Here is a 14,065-nt window from a genome sequence, read left to right on the forward strand (position 1 = left end):
CTCAAATAAACTAAAGGAACAGATAAAACACTAAAAATCAGACCTCTTATGCTGAAAACCTCTTATTTGAAAAAAATAAATAAATCATGCTCCATGATTTTTTAGGAATTAGAGGATGACACAACTCTTGATAGAAATGAACATTTTTAACCAACAGATGGCTGAATTCACCCTGAAAATCCAAATGAACAAAATTATGTATCAGGCTAGTCCATTTTGTGGAAATTTAATTGCCGCAACTCAGTAGTTTGTTTGGCCCCCATGTGCTTGTATGCATGGCCACAATGTTGGGTCATGCTCCTCATGAGATTACTGATGATGTCCTGGGGGATCTCCTCCCAGATCTGGACCAGGGCATCAATGAGCTACCGGACAGTCCTACGTGTAACCGGGTGGCACTGAATGGATTGAAACATCATGTTTCAAAATAAATAAATATATAGGTTCTATTGGATTTCAGTCAGGCGAGCCGGGGAGCAATCAATGGTATCAATTCCTTCATCCTGCAGGAACTGCCTGCATACTCTCGTCACAAGAGGCTAGTTCCAGGAGGAATCCAGCATCCACTTCACCAGCGTAGTGTCTGACAATGGGTCCAAGGATTTCCTTCCGATATTTAATGGCAGTCAGGCTGCAGATGCCTATCCTGTAGACGTCTGTGTGTTCCTGTATGGATATGTCTCCCCGAACACAACACCAAACAAGTCACGCTCAATGATGTTACAGGCAGCATAATGGCAAATGCCATTCAGGCTCCATGGTATCGGGCAAAGGGTCCACTAGATGACATTAGTCCCTGAGTCCACACTCATGAAGTTTGTTTCTGATTGTTTGGTCATAAACATTAACATATTAACACTAGTGGCCCGCTGTGGTCATTTTTTATAGCTCATCCCGTTCCTCCTTGCACAAAGGAGCAGATACTGGTCCTGCTGATGAGTTACTACGGCCCTGTCCAGCTCTCCAAGTAACTGCCTGTTTCCCCAAATCTCCTCCATGCTCTTGAGACTGTGCTGAGAGACACAGCAAACCTTCTGGCAACGGCACATATTGATGTTCCATCCTGGAGGAATTGAACTACCTGAGCAACCTCTGCAGGGTCCAGGTATTGCATCATGCTACAAGTAGTGACATTGGCCCTAGCCAAATGCAAAACTAGTGAAAAACAGAAAAGATAAGCAGGGAAAACTTGTTAGTGGCCTCCTTGTTGCACCTGTTGTTAATTTCATTAACACCAAATTAGCTAAAACTGATTAACAACCCCCTCTGCTACTTTACTGACCAGATCTATATCCCAGAAGTTTAACTGACTCAATGCTCTACTTTAATGTTTCTGAACAGTATATTTTTGGCGAGCCTCTGTTACTTTGTGTATTCCAAGGAGGAGTGTAGAGAGGCAGCAAATGCTGAATTCATTAACGCTAAAAATGTCAAAATCTTGACAAAAATCATTCAAGAGTGAAATAAAGCACCACTCTTGACATTATGCCCACCGACTGAGCATTAAATCAGAATCTCTCCATCTATCTCACATCAAAAGACACAGACAAGAACACCAAGAGTGAGTGTAGCGTTGTACCGACAGGTAGGGATGCAACCACTGCAAATTAAGTAGCTGCAATAATGTAATCAGTTCCAGGCTGAATCCCCTTCATGCAGCTTGTTTTTAACTCTTATTAAAAAGTTGAAGCAATGCCTGGGCAAATTCTGTCTGTTCAAGAGTAGCAGCAAATACTCATGACTAAGATGGTTTTAAAATAGGAAAAACAGTGAAACGAGCATCGAAATCATAACCAGAATACGTTAATAATGACCAGGACTTTCCACTCTAAACAAGTGTGTGTTTGTATTGCTGGGCTATGGTTAGCAGATAGACATCCTGAGGAAGGCCAGTTTCTGATAAGGCCATTAGGCAGGGAAAAGACTGTTTATATGTTGTAACAGAACTGACCACAGAGCGGACGTCACTGCTCAAGTGGAAACGATCTGAGCTATCTTGAACATTGTGTGTGTATGAGAGAGACAGAGTGCTACAAAATGAAGACTGCAGATTAAAATCAATAACTATCACTCTTTTCTTGACTTTCCAATTAAATATGGTGAGATTGCCGAGAGAATACAAAAACTACCGACAGCCGCCAGTGCTACCCCTCAGCCTGCATGTACACACACCCACGGTATCCCTTTCAAAAACCTACATTGCTTTGTTCTCACGTTATCGCATTCACAAGATTTTCAGAAAACTTACTTTGACTTTTAGGTCGAGGTCACTGAGATTCAAACTCATCCAAGATTTTTAGTCGATGTATCAATTTGAAAATCATAGATGACTTCCTTCTTGAGTTATTGCATTCACAAGAATTTCAGAAAGCTTGACCTCTGTTCTTGACCTTGAGGTCAAGCTCAGTGAGATTCAAACTCGCCTGAGATTTTCAGTAGATACACCTGTGGTATTAATTTGAAGCCAGTTGCTGCCCGCCCGGCGGGGTGACGACAATACCCCATCAGCCTTTTATGGCTGAGGAGTAAAACTGAAAAATACTGCATGCATTTCATGTAGATATGGTTGCTATGTTACTATGTCAGCAAACAGTGTCAACAACAGGTTGAGTACTGAAAGCTGTCATTTGTAAAATAGTCCAGCTCTACATTTCTGTTATTTCAGATTCATTTAGATTTGCCAGATGCTTTTCTTTGTATGCTACGAGAGCACATTTCCATGGTTTGCCCATTTATTTTACGCTCTCACAAGAGCCTCAAAAGAGTTACTACAATCCACAATTTCTGCTAAATCAATAATCCTCTCTAGCTGTCCGGGAGAGACTTCATTAGAACAAATAAATTGGGGAAGCGTATGCACATGTGCTGAGGTCGGACCAGTGCATGTCAACTGCTTTTAACTGTTTCTCACTGTGAAATTTAAACAACTAAAATGAGCTGGGAAAAAGTGCAATACAGGCCAGCACCGAAACTTTATTTTTGGATTAAATTCACTTTAAAAGGCTTCCAATCCTTTTACTGTGTTACTTTAAGTGTAAGTGAGCATGAAAGCCTCATTTAAATTCATTTTATTACGCTTTCATTTGAATCAATGAAGCACAAATCACCTAAATCACTTCTTTTTTTTATTTGTTTGCCATTCAATCCAATACACGATGTTTATCAGTTTATGAGCTCGCATGTTTCCATCAGCTCGCTCGCTACATGTCCAGTGTTCATTGATTTCCGAGGAGGCACTCTCTGGTGATTGCTGACAACAGTGTAACTTCAGCATTAGTTTCTTGTCAAATGCCTCCCTGCCTTGAAAAAAAAAAAAAACTCGTGTCACTCTCTGACTTTTTGAGATAGTTTTCCGATTTGAAAGGATGGAGAAAATCTGCATAAAAGTGTGAAAAAGGCAAAAAGAAAAAGCACAAACCGACAAAAAAAAGAGAGAAAGAAACACAGATTTATCATCGAGTGTGGGTGAAGTATGGCCGAGCAATAAGCTGATTGCTTCCCACAGACAGTCTCTTCTAAAGGCCTGAACTCTGCTGACCTGTGTGGGTGAAGGAATATACAAACTAAATTCTGCTTTCTAATATCACTAATTAGCATAATATAGAAGAAACCATATCTAAAGAGCACAAAGGGAGCATGGAGGAAGACCATTTATACAGTAGTTTATGTGTTTATTTATCTGTGTTTCACTGTAGAAGCACAGTGTGTGTTGTTTTTCTCCTTCTTGGTATCTAGCCATAGGTATTCCTGCCCATGAATCAGCATCAAAGCCACAAAAACTTAAACAATAACTAGAACTGACAGCCGGTGTATCTGAACCTCCTGCCTATCACGGGAAAGGTGTAGGTTATGTATGAAAACACATGAAAGCAGTTAAGACTGAACCTGCAGCAGAGATGAAAACAGTCTGTGCTGTAGACAATATTACACATGGTGATTGTATAACAGCAAATCAGTCTCAGTCTACATTTAGATTTATTTTCAGAAATAAATCAAAGCCTGTTTCAAGTCTTTCCATGTTGATTTTCACCACACTGTGAGATGGACAGAAACCAACAGATGCTGGGAAAGTAGGAAATCAATCTAGGAACATATGCTTTGGAAAATGCTTTGCAGTGATGTTATCAGCCTAAAAATACAGAATAATGACTCTGGAGTCTCAATTACAAAACAAAAATGCACACTTCCTAATGCCAAAAGAGCTCTGACCCATACGGGGCACGGATGGCGGACCTCTGGGTTGTCTTGGTTTCAGCATTTCCAGCGGTGTGCTCAATTCAACCGGGATCAGGGGAGTTAAGAAGCCAGGTCAGGTCATGGTCATAGAGCCACTAATTTATGGCGTGGCAGGATGCACTCTCCGATTACGGCACTCATCATCATGCTGAAGCGGCATTCCTTAAATGCATGCCATTGCAATGGGGAATGTGTTAGGTCTGCATCAATATAAGTGGGTGGTGCATGAAAAAAGTAACAACCATATGAACGCCAGCAGCATGTTACATTGAAACAAGATGATTCACTTCACCTGTTAGTGCTTTAAATGTTGCAGAGATCTGGGAAATGATCTGGCAGGCTGATCTGCAGCAAGTCCTCCAAAGCAAATAGCAAAATATGTTGTTTGCCCATGCTGTCTAGAGCGGCACATTAAACCTAATTAGGCTTTTTTTGTCTTAGTCTGACACCCCTAATAATGGGACACAATTTCCCTGTGCCTTCCAAAACTGTTCTAAATCAATTTTTCTTGACACTACAGTAAGGTTTGTGCAGAATGAGCTTTACAGACTTGCTAAGCTGTTGCTCAGGTGAAAATCCTCCATCCACTTAACCCTCCTCCCAGTATGGCTATTGTTGCTGGATAAACAAATGCCCCTCTGCTTCCATTATAACAACTACTGCTGTAAGACTATTTTGTGACAACAAGATTTTTCTATTACATAAAAATTTCTAATAAAGCTTAAAAAAGCTTGCAAACTTGCCCCGAATAATGTTGCTCTCACTGAAATCCACAGAGATTAAAAGTAAGTAATATGGCGATATGTATAGGTATGTTACATGAACCATGCCACACACCACAGCACCTACACTGTCCATCTGCAGCCGAGCACATCTGAGCTCACTCTGTGCCACACTGCACACGTAGAAAACAGCGGTGTTAGCCAGGAGGCTGCATCAGCTCTCTCACCACATGCAATTTGTTGTTGAGTCTGATGGGAAGCTACACGGGGTTGCGAACTTGTCTGAACAGTTCCCAGGAATCTCCCCTTACATAAGTGAAAATGGGGTAGGGGGTATGTGGGTTATGTGTGGGTCAGAGGTGTGTTGATGCTAAAGGGGTTAAATCCATTCGTTTGGTCTTCTTTCTGTAAGAGTATCTATGACGTCCTAAGATTTTACAGATAGGACAACTAAACATTATGATCGCCATCAAAAGGCTTCAAGGTGTTGCACTTAATCGCACAGTAATGAGGCCAAATGATCATAAAGACAAACATAATTTTGTACAACATATCTCACAGACTGCATCTCCTGCTTCAGACCACTGAATAGTGCTCACACAAAGCAGAGCCATTTTTATCTGCCCTGAGGGAGTCCTTTGTGTGAATATAATGTTTTCCTTTGAGTTAAAAAGGGAAAAACCATGAGATAGTGTGTACATAAATCTCTATAATTCAAACAAAATGTTCTATTTAAAAAAAAAAAACTGAGGCCACATGTTGGGATGACTTTGGGGATTTGCATAATTGCTGATAACAATGGGAGTAATTTCTTTGGGTAAATAAAATGTCTTTTGTGGGATTTTATTTCTGGTATGGTTCCAGTTACACACAAATGAAAACGTGAACTCGGGCATTTTACTCCCACTCGCTGTTTTTTTTTTAAATCGCTGAGAGGAGAGGAGAAAAAAATACAAGAGCGTCAAAGGGGGGCAGTGCTGGTGACTAACCTCGTTTTGAGCTTTCTACCATGTACTTCATGGGTTCACGCCTGGCTCATAGCCCTTTTTCGCGTGTCATACCCGCTCTCTTATCTTTCCTGACACTCTCCATGGTTCCCCATCTTAAAAAGCCCGAATGTCAGACTAATCTGGAAGATGAAGTGCAACCAAGAGGAGAGGTTTTTGTTTATTGGCATTGTTGAGAAACAGCTGCCAACAGCTATGAAACAGTGAGTCAGCGCCGAACCCTTCTATTTCTTTGACCTCATTCTTTCTCCACCTGTATTTCTTTCTATGCTTTTCTTCTCTTTTAGCATTACATGTATTGCCACCAGTGTTGGTCAAGTTACTTGAAAAAAGTAATCAGTAACTAATTACTGAGTACTTCCCCCAAAAAGTAATCCCATTACTTTACTGATTACTTATTTTCAAAAGTAATTAATTACTTAGTTACTTAGTTACTTTTTAATAACACGATTTACAACCTGAAGAGGTGATAAAGCGATAGATCTTTCAGCCCAATTCTACTTTTTCTGCATAATCCATCATACAAAATGTAATCAAATGGAAAAGTCTCTTTTTAAAACTTGTTTTATCAGTTGTAATCTTTTAACTTTATGCATCAAGCAAAAATTTAATTATATGCAACATTCTCTGACTTGAATAAATTAGTTTAACATTTAAGCATATTTTCTGCACATTCCAGCACATAAAATAAAATATTTTTTGTGTTTACACTCACTCTTTCAAATAGATGCAAGTAAAATACAGCAGAAAATAAATAAAGTCAAAGACTCAGCGGTCCTGTTGCTCTATTTTCACCTGTAAAGCAGGACTGGGGGTAGGCGGAGGTTTACCCTGGTGCAGGTGTGCCGCGGTCAGTTGAAGGATCTGCGAGTTTCTCTGTGAATTTCCCATTACGTCGTTGCGCACTCAGTGCTTGCTTGGAAGTTTAGGGGTTTTTTTCGCTGTAAAAAGTTTTCTTCCCACGCACAACGGACGCTAATGTTTTTGTCACTTTTTATGGAATCAAACTCAAAGTAAGGTCAGTACTTCCACGCTTTAAACGCTGCACGCTCATACTCTCTCCCACAATCGATATGTGATCCATTGTTGATCTGCACACAGCTGTTGTCACCAACAGCGCACTCGCTTACGTCACTGTCATGAGACATTCTCGCAAAAAAATCACGGTTTTAGTAACGCAGTAACGCAGCGTTCCTACGGGAAAGTAACGGTAATCTAATTACCGATTTTGCAATAGTAATCCCTTACTTTACTCGTTACTTGAAAAAAGTAATCAGATTACAGTAACACGTTACAAGCGTTACTGCCCATCTCTGATTGCCATATAGGGAAGCACACTATGTACAGCTGAACGCTGCAGGCAGAAGGACTGCACAAAAAGCTACAGCAAGCTATTCTACACGAGTTTTGAACAAGGGCCACCACACAGCTGAGAAGACAGAAGTCATAATAGGCAAGGCAAGGCAAGGCAAATTTATTTGTATAGCACAATTCAACAACAAGGTGATTCAAAGTGCTTTACAGAGACATTAGAAACAAAAACAAATAAAAAGCATGATTTAAAATAGATTAAAACAAGCAAACAAACAAACTAACTAAACACACACATTTCACACCTGTTCGCGTGATCTGAACCCTTATCGTAAGGGGAGCTACCAGTCCTTCTGTGGACGAGCTACTTTCTATTTTAAATTCCCTGAATTTAAAATACTCTCTAGACCCAGTCTAGACCCAGTTGGGGAGCTACCCAGAGCTCTAATCCCACACCTGTTCGCGCGATCTGAACCCTTATCGTAAGGGGAGCTACCAGTCCTTCTGTGGACGAGCTACTTTCTATTTTAAATTCCCCAGCTGGGGAGCTACCCAGAGCTCTAAACCCACTTAACAAACAAACAAACAAACAAAACAGTATATAAAATCAAAACAGATAAAATCAGAACAGTAGATAAAATCAGTAGTTAATGTAAGTTTTGAAATTTAAGCTTAACAAACAAACAAAACAGTATATAAAATCAAAACAGATAAAATCAGAAATAGATAAGATCAGTAGTTAGTGTAAGTTTTGAAATTTAAGCTTAAAAGTGTGGATTTGGTGCTTTATTCAAATGCAGCTGAGAATAGGTGAGTCTTCAACCTGGATTTAAATAAACTGAGTGTTTCAGCTGATCTGAGGCTTTCTGGGAGTTTGTTCCAGATATAAGGAGCATAAAAGCTGAATGCAGCTTCTCCGTGTCTGGTTCTGACTGTGGGAACTGATAAAAGACCGGATCCAGATGACCTGAGGGATCTGGAAGGTTCATACTGGGTCAGGAGGTCACTGATGTATTTTGGTCCTAAACCATTCAGAGCTTTATAGACCAGCATCAGAACTTTAAAGTCTATCCTCTGACGGACAGGCAGCCAGTGTAAAGACCTCAGAGCTGGACTGATGTGGTCCACTTTTTTGGTCTTAGTGAGGACTCGAGCAGCAGAGTTCTGAATGAGCTGTAGTTGTCTGACTGATTTTTTAGGTAGACCTGTAAAGATGCTGTTACAGTAATCAAGCCTGCTAAAGATGAATGCATGGACTAGTTTTTCCAGGTCCTGTTGAGACATCAGATCTTTTATCCTTGATATATTCTTGAGGTGATAGTAAGCTGACTTTGTTATTGTCTTAATGTGTTTTTCTAAGTTTAGGTCTGCATCCATCACTACACCCAAATTTCTCGCCTGGTTTGTGGTTTTTAGATGTATAGATTGAAGTTCTCTGGTGACCTGTAATCGTTTTTCTTTGGCGCCAAAGACTATTACTTCAGTTTTGTTTTTGTTTAGCTGGAGAAAATTGTGGCACAACCAGTCATTAATTTCCTCAATGCATTTACCAAGAGCCTGTACAGGGCCTCGGTCTCCTGGTGACATTGTGATATATATTTGTGTGTCATCTGCATAGCTGTGGTAGTTTATTTTGTTGTTCTTTATAATCTGTGCCAGTGGGAGCATGTAAATGTTAAACAGAGGGGGTCCCAAGATGGAACCTTGGGGAACTCCACATGTGATACTTGTCTGCTCGGATGTGAAGTTACCTATTGATACAAAGTATTTCCTGTTTTCTAAGTATGTTTTGAACCAGTTTAGTACAGTTCCTGAAAGACCTGCCCAGTTCTCCAGTCGTTTGAGTAATATGTTGTGGTCAACTGTATCAAATGCTGCACTGAGATCCAGTAAAACTAGGACTGACATTTTTCCACTGTCTGTGTTCAGACATATGTCATTAAACACTTTTGTCAGAGCAGTTTCAGTGCTGTGGTTCTGTCTAAAACCTGACTGGAAGGCATCATAGCAGTTATTCTGTTTTAAGAAGTAACTGAGCTGTTGAGAAACTGCTCACACACCTGACATTAAGGAAAAGTTGACGATCTGTAACAGGTCTGACTCTAAAGTCTTTGAGACCTTTTTGAAAAAACTTGTTGGCAGGACATCTAAACAGCAAGAGGAGGAGTTCAGTTGACCTAAGATCTCCTCCAGGTCTTTGCTGTTAATCGGGTGAAACTGTTTGATGGTGTTTAAACAGTTTTTCGGTGGACACAGTACATATCCTGGATCTGCTGTTGATGTACCAACTGCTTGTCTAATCTTTTGGATTTTGTCTGTGAAGAATTTGGCAAAGTCATTGCAGGCCATGGTTGAATGAAGTTCAGCTGCCACTGGCACAGGAGGGTTTGTTAGCCTGTCAACTGTAGAAAATAAGACCCGAGCATTATGGCTGTTTTTAGTGATAATGTCAGAGAAGTAGGACCTTCTTTCACTCCTCAGTTGTAAATTATAATTGTGAAGTTTCTCTTTATAGATGTCATAATGAACCTGGAGGTTTGTTTTTCTCCATCTGCGCTCAGCTTTCCTACACTCTCTTTTTTCATTTTTCACCAGTGTGGAGTTTCTCCATGGAGACTTTTTCCTTCCAGAGATAACCTTCACCTTAATGGGAGCAATTGTATCCATTACATTTAACATTTTTGCATTGAAGCTATTGACGAGCTCATTGACTGAGCCTTTGGACAGGTCAGGTGTTAATGGGAAGACCTGGTTAAAGATCTCACTACTGTCTTCAGTTATACACCGTTTTGTGATCACTGCTGTTGATATATTTGTGTGGGCTGAGATTTTACTTTCAAAGAAAACACAGTAATGATCAGATAAGCCCACATCAGACACAGTAATGTTTGAAATGCTCAGGCTCTTGGAGATCAGTAGGTCGAGAGTGTGTCCTCTATTATGTGTGGCCTCTGTTACATGCTGAGTCAGCCCAAAGTTGCCCAGGTCTTTAGTCCCTTTGTCCTGAGGGTTGTCCACATGGATGTTAAAATCCCCAACAATAATTACACAGTCGAAATCAACACAGGCAAAGAACTTCTTAGGGGTGGAGTGAAAATGATTAAAGCCATCCACTGCAGCCATTGTCAGGCTTCTTACTCTACGGTATGCCCCATTATGGTTCCCTTTCTTGTTCAAGACAACTTCCAAGCAGCATTTTGCCCAAAGCGTTACCACCAATCAGCAATACACTCACTTTTTTGGAGGAGTTTATGTAAGTGTCTTTATAGCCTTCAAAGTTTTCATATGCCATAATCCTTCTCTGTAGACAAAGGGCTGCGTAGATGCACACAAACAGCAGTTCAAATTCAAATTCAAATTTTATTTGTCACGTACACAGTCATACACAGTACGATATGTAGTGAAATGCTTGGACAACTGCTCGTGACCTAAAGAAAACAAAAAAGGAAAAGGCTATGAATAAGATAGGAAATAAATATGAAAAATTAAAAAGGGTAAATTTAACTAAGAAGGAATAAAATATAAATTAAGGTTAAAAATGAAATAACTGTACAACACAAATTAGAATGAAGGGTAAATTTAACTGGGAAGGAATAAGATAAAATATATAAATTAAAGTTGAAAATAAAATAACTGTACAACACAAATTAGAATGAAGGGTAAATTTAACTGGGAAGGAATAAGATAAAATATATAAATTAAAGTTGAAAATAAAATAACTGTACAACAAAATACACAATATAGAACTATATAAGAATGTATGAAGAAATCTAAATATAAATAAATATATACACAATAACAGCAGCTGTACAAGTATTAACCGGAAATGAAGAATATAGTGACCAGTGTTGTGCAAAAAAACAATGTGTGCAAAACCAAAGTCCAGAAAGTCCAGTGTGTGTGTAAGAACCATATGTGTGGGTCAGTACTGTGTGGTGGTGTGATTGAGAGACCGTATCGCCTGCGGGAAGAAGCTCCTCCTCAGTCTCTCTGTGTTGGTCTTCAGGGAGCGGAATCGCTTTCCTGACCTCAGCAGAGAGAACAGTCTGTTGTTGGGATGGCTGAGGTCCTTCACCATCTTCCTGGCCTTGGTCCAGCACCGCCTGCTGTAGATTGAGTGCAGGTCAGGGAGCTCGGAGCGGATGGTGCGCTCAGCTGACCGCACAACCCTCTGTAGAGCTCGTCTGTCCTGCATGGTGCTGTTCCCGAACCACGTTAAGATGTTTCCCGCCAGGATGCTCTCTATGGTGCACGAGTAAAAGTTCCTGAGCACCTTGGAGGGCAGTTGGAAGTCTCTCAAGCGTCTGAGGTGGTAGAGACGCTGTCGGGCCTTTTTCACCACGGTGTTGATGTGACAGGACCATGACAGGTCCTGCGTGATGTGAACTCCGAGGTATTTGAAGCTGTCCACTCTCTCCACTGGGCACTCGTTGATGACGGGGGTCTGGTAGTTCCGGTAGTTGATGAATCCTTGATGATGAATCAGTTGATGAATCCTTAAGTTAGCAGCAGAGCTAACTTTAGCTAACCAGAAGTACCTTTCCTCCCAGACATTTACAGACATTTGGGGTCAATCTGTCTCTGCTAGATTGTAGTTTCAGATACATTAACACTTTTTGGAAGGCTTTAGTAGCATTTACAGTAGAGTATAGTAGTAGAGAGTAGGGTTGGGCGATATGTAAAAATTTTCCAACCGACAATTGTCGGTCCAACGCGCATGCAGTACGCGCATGCACAGACTTTTTGATGGGTGGAGCAATGTAATCATGCACGGACTGATTTGGGCGTTTACAACACAGAAGTCCAAACATGGATGAACTAATTTCCCCCAAAAATTTGGGCTGTCAGCGTTAACGCGGTCATCACAATTACAATTTTTAACGCTTTTTTCGCTCAACCCATCTGGAGCGCAGAATGAACAAACTTTGGACAAACTGCCCGAAATGTGTTGACAGAGACATTTCAGGGATTTCGACTCAGTCTACGCTCCAGACGGGTTAGCTGTTAATCGCGTTAGTCATGATGACGGTGCGTTAACGCTGACAGCACTAAAAAAAAATATAAAGTTGCCCATTTGGGATGAAAGAGGTAAACCTAAGGATGTAACCAAAGCGGTGTGCCGCTTGTGCAGAAGTATAGTGCGAGCAAAGTACTCAAACACAACTAACTTGCATGAGCATGTACGTGTCCACCATCTGGCTGAGTATGCTAGGCTATCACCAGCTTCTGCAGCTCCATCAACAACCATTTGGGCGCACTCTGAGGAGGGGGCATTAGCTCGCAGATGAAAGAGGGTGCTGTTAAAACAGTGCTATTATTATTTTTTCTGTTGACTTATTTTATTAGTTCTATCATTATTAGCAAACTTACTCATGGGCAAATAAATAAATAAGTCGTAAAAACGATTGCCGATGGGCTCGGCCTATCATCGATATATTTGTCCAGTCGTCCAACCCTAGCAGAGAGTAGATTTTCTCTACCTGTTTTCTATGGTGCTGAAGTGGCAGAGGAATCAGCTTCCACAGTTACTCACCCTCCAATGGTGTATCAACTACTCTACACCAGAAGTACACATTTATGGGACATGAGTTAATGGTGCAAGTGCTTGTTCACTGAACTTATTCTCGAGATCAAACTGAAACAGAGAGTGCAAACACAGTTCAAAGAGAACAGACATTCATCACAGCGCAGAGGGGAAATGAAACCACATACTAAACAGGGAAAAGAAGAAATAAAATGACAGACTGACAGGATGGAGATGAGGGGATGCTGATTATTGGCCGTGCCTGTAATGCACAGATTGGACTCATTTTGACAGCAGAGCTTTTAATTTTCTTCCCCCTCTCACTGCCAACTGAGATAATGGCAGGGTGACAGCATGGTATATTTGGTATTTTCCAGAGCATCTCAAAGGGACTTTTGAACACACTTTTTTTTATTACATTATTAATTTCTGTGAGCGATGTGCTGCTTCTTTCTTAACTTTTGTCTTTCTAATCACGTCCGTGCAATCGCTTTAATTAACTAAAGTTTTTCTAAGTGCTTTTGATCTTGCGCTGTAAGCGCTTTCAGTGGGTTCTGACCAACCCTCATTCAGCCCTGCAGCAAAATGTAGCTACTCAATTTTAAAATGCTGCACCATCCATCTGTCTGTCTCTGTGTTAGCTGCGTAAGACTGGCTGGATACTGGTTTTCAAAAAAAAAGAAGAAATTGCACACCACCATAAGCCAAAACAAACAGCAGCTTGAGAACACACAGCAAGTACACAAATAAGAGGAATACACTCACAGATGTGGAGGATCTGAGACACAGTCGAACAATGGGGACATCATTTCACCTCACAGTCCCCTGCAGCTGAATCCCAAAATATCATCAACCCCAAATCTATCAAAATAATGTGTCCTACAGGGGTACCTGCTTCTCAGTAGCTAAACCCCCGCTCAACTCGCCTCATTCTGTCTCTCCCTGTCTGATAGAAGCCGTCTATCTCTGCAGTACCATGGGGGCGAACTGGGATTCCGCTTAGTGACAAAAAAAAGAGGCTTTATCCCTTCTTAAATACATGCAGAAGGGTGGAGTGGAAGTGAGACACAATGCTGTAGTAAAGACATCTTATGTTTATTTGGAAAACTGCCAACACTCCCAGTGTTCCGATGCCAAAGCAAATATTTCACAGCAGATACGAGGGTCTGAGACAATGGCTCGCCATCTCTCCGGTCACGAACGGGCCAGCCTATCCTGTTAGATAAAGTTCACTACATGAAATGTGATCGGATAAAAGCAGATTT

General features: G+C 40.8%; 1 protein-coding gene across 8 annotated transcripts in view; it reads right to left on the reverse strand.

Annotated features, from left to right (window-relative positions):
• kank4 (KN motif and ankyrin repeat domains 4) overlaps window positions 1–14,065 on the reverse strand; it is a 95,229-nt gene that overhangs the window by 45,888 nt on the left and 35,276 nt on the right. Inside the window, exon 1 of one of the 8 annotated variants that reach the window (XR_014272183.1) lies at window positions 13,566–13,796. The exons of the other annotated variants lie outside the window; for them this stretch is intronic. The gene's annotated coding sequence lies outside the window, so the exon portion shown is untranslated. Of the gene's footprint in view, window positions 1–13,565; window positions 13,797–14,065 lie in introns of those variants that run through there. 8 annotated transcript variants of the gene reach the window in all.

The sequence above is a fragment of the Aulonocara stuartgranti genome (genome assembly GCF_965226115.1).
Source record: "Aulonocara stuartgranti genome assembly, chromosome: 17".
In the NCBI taxonomy this organism is placed as follows: Eukaryota; Metazoa; Chordata; class Actinopteri; order Cichliformes; family Cichlidae; genus Aulonocara; species Aulonocara stuartgranti.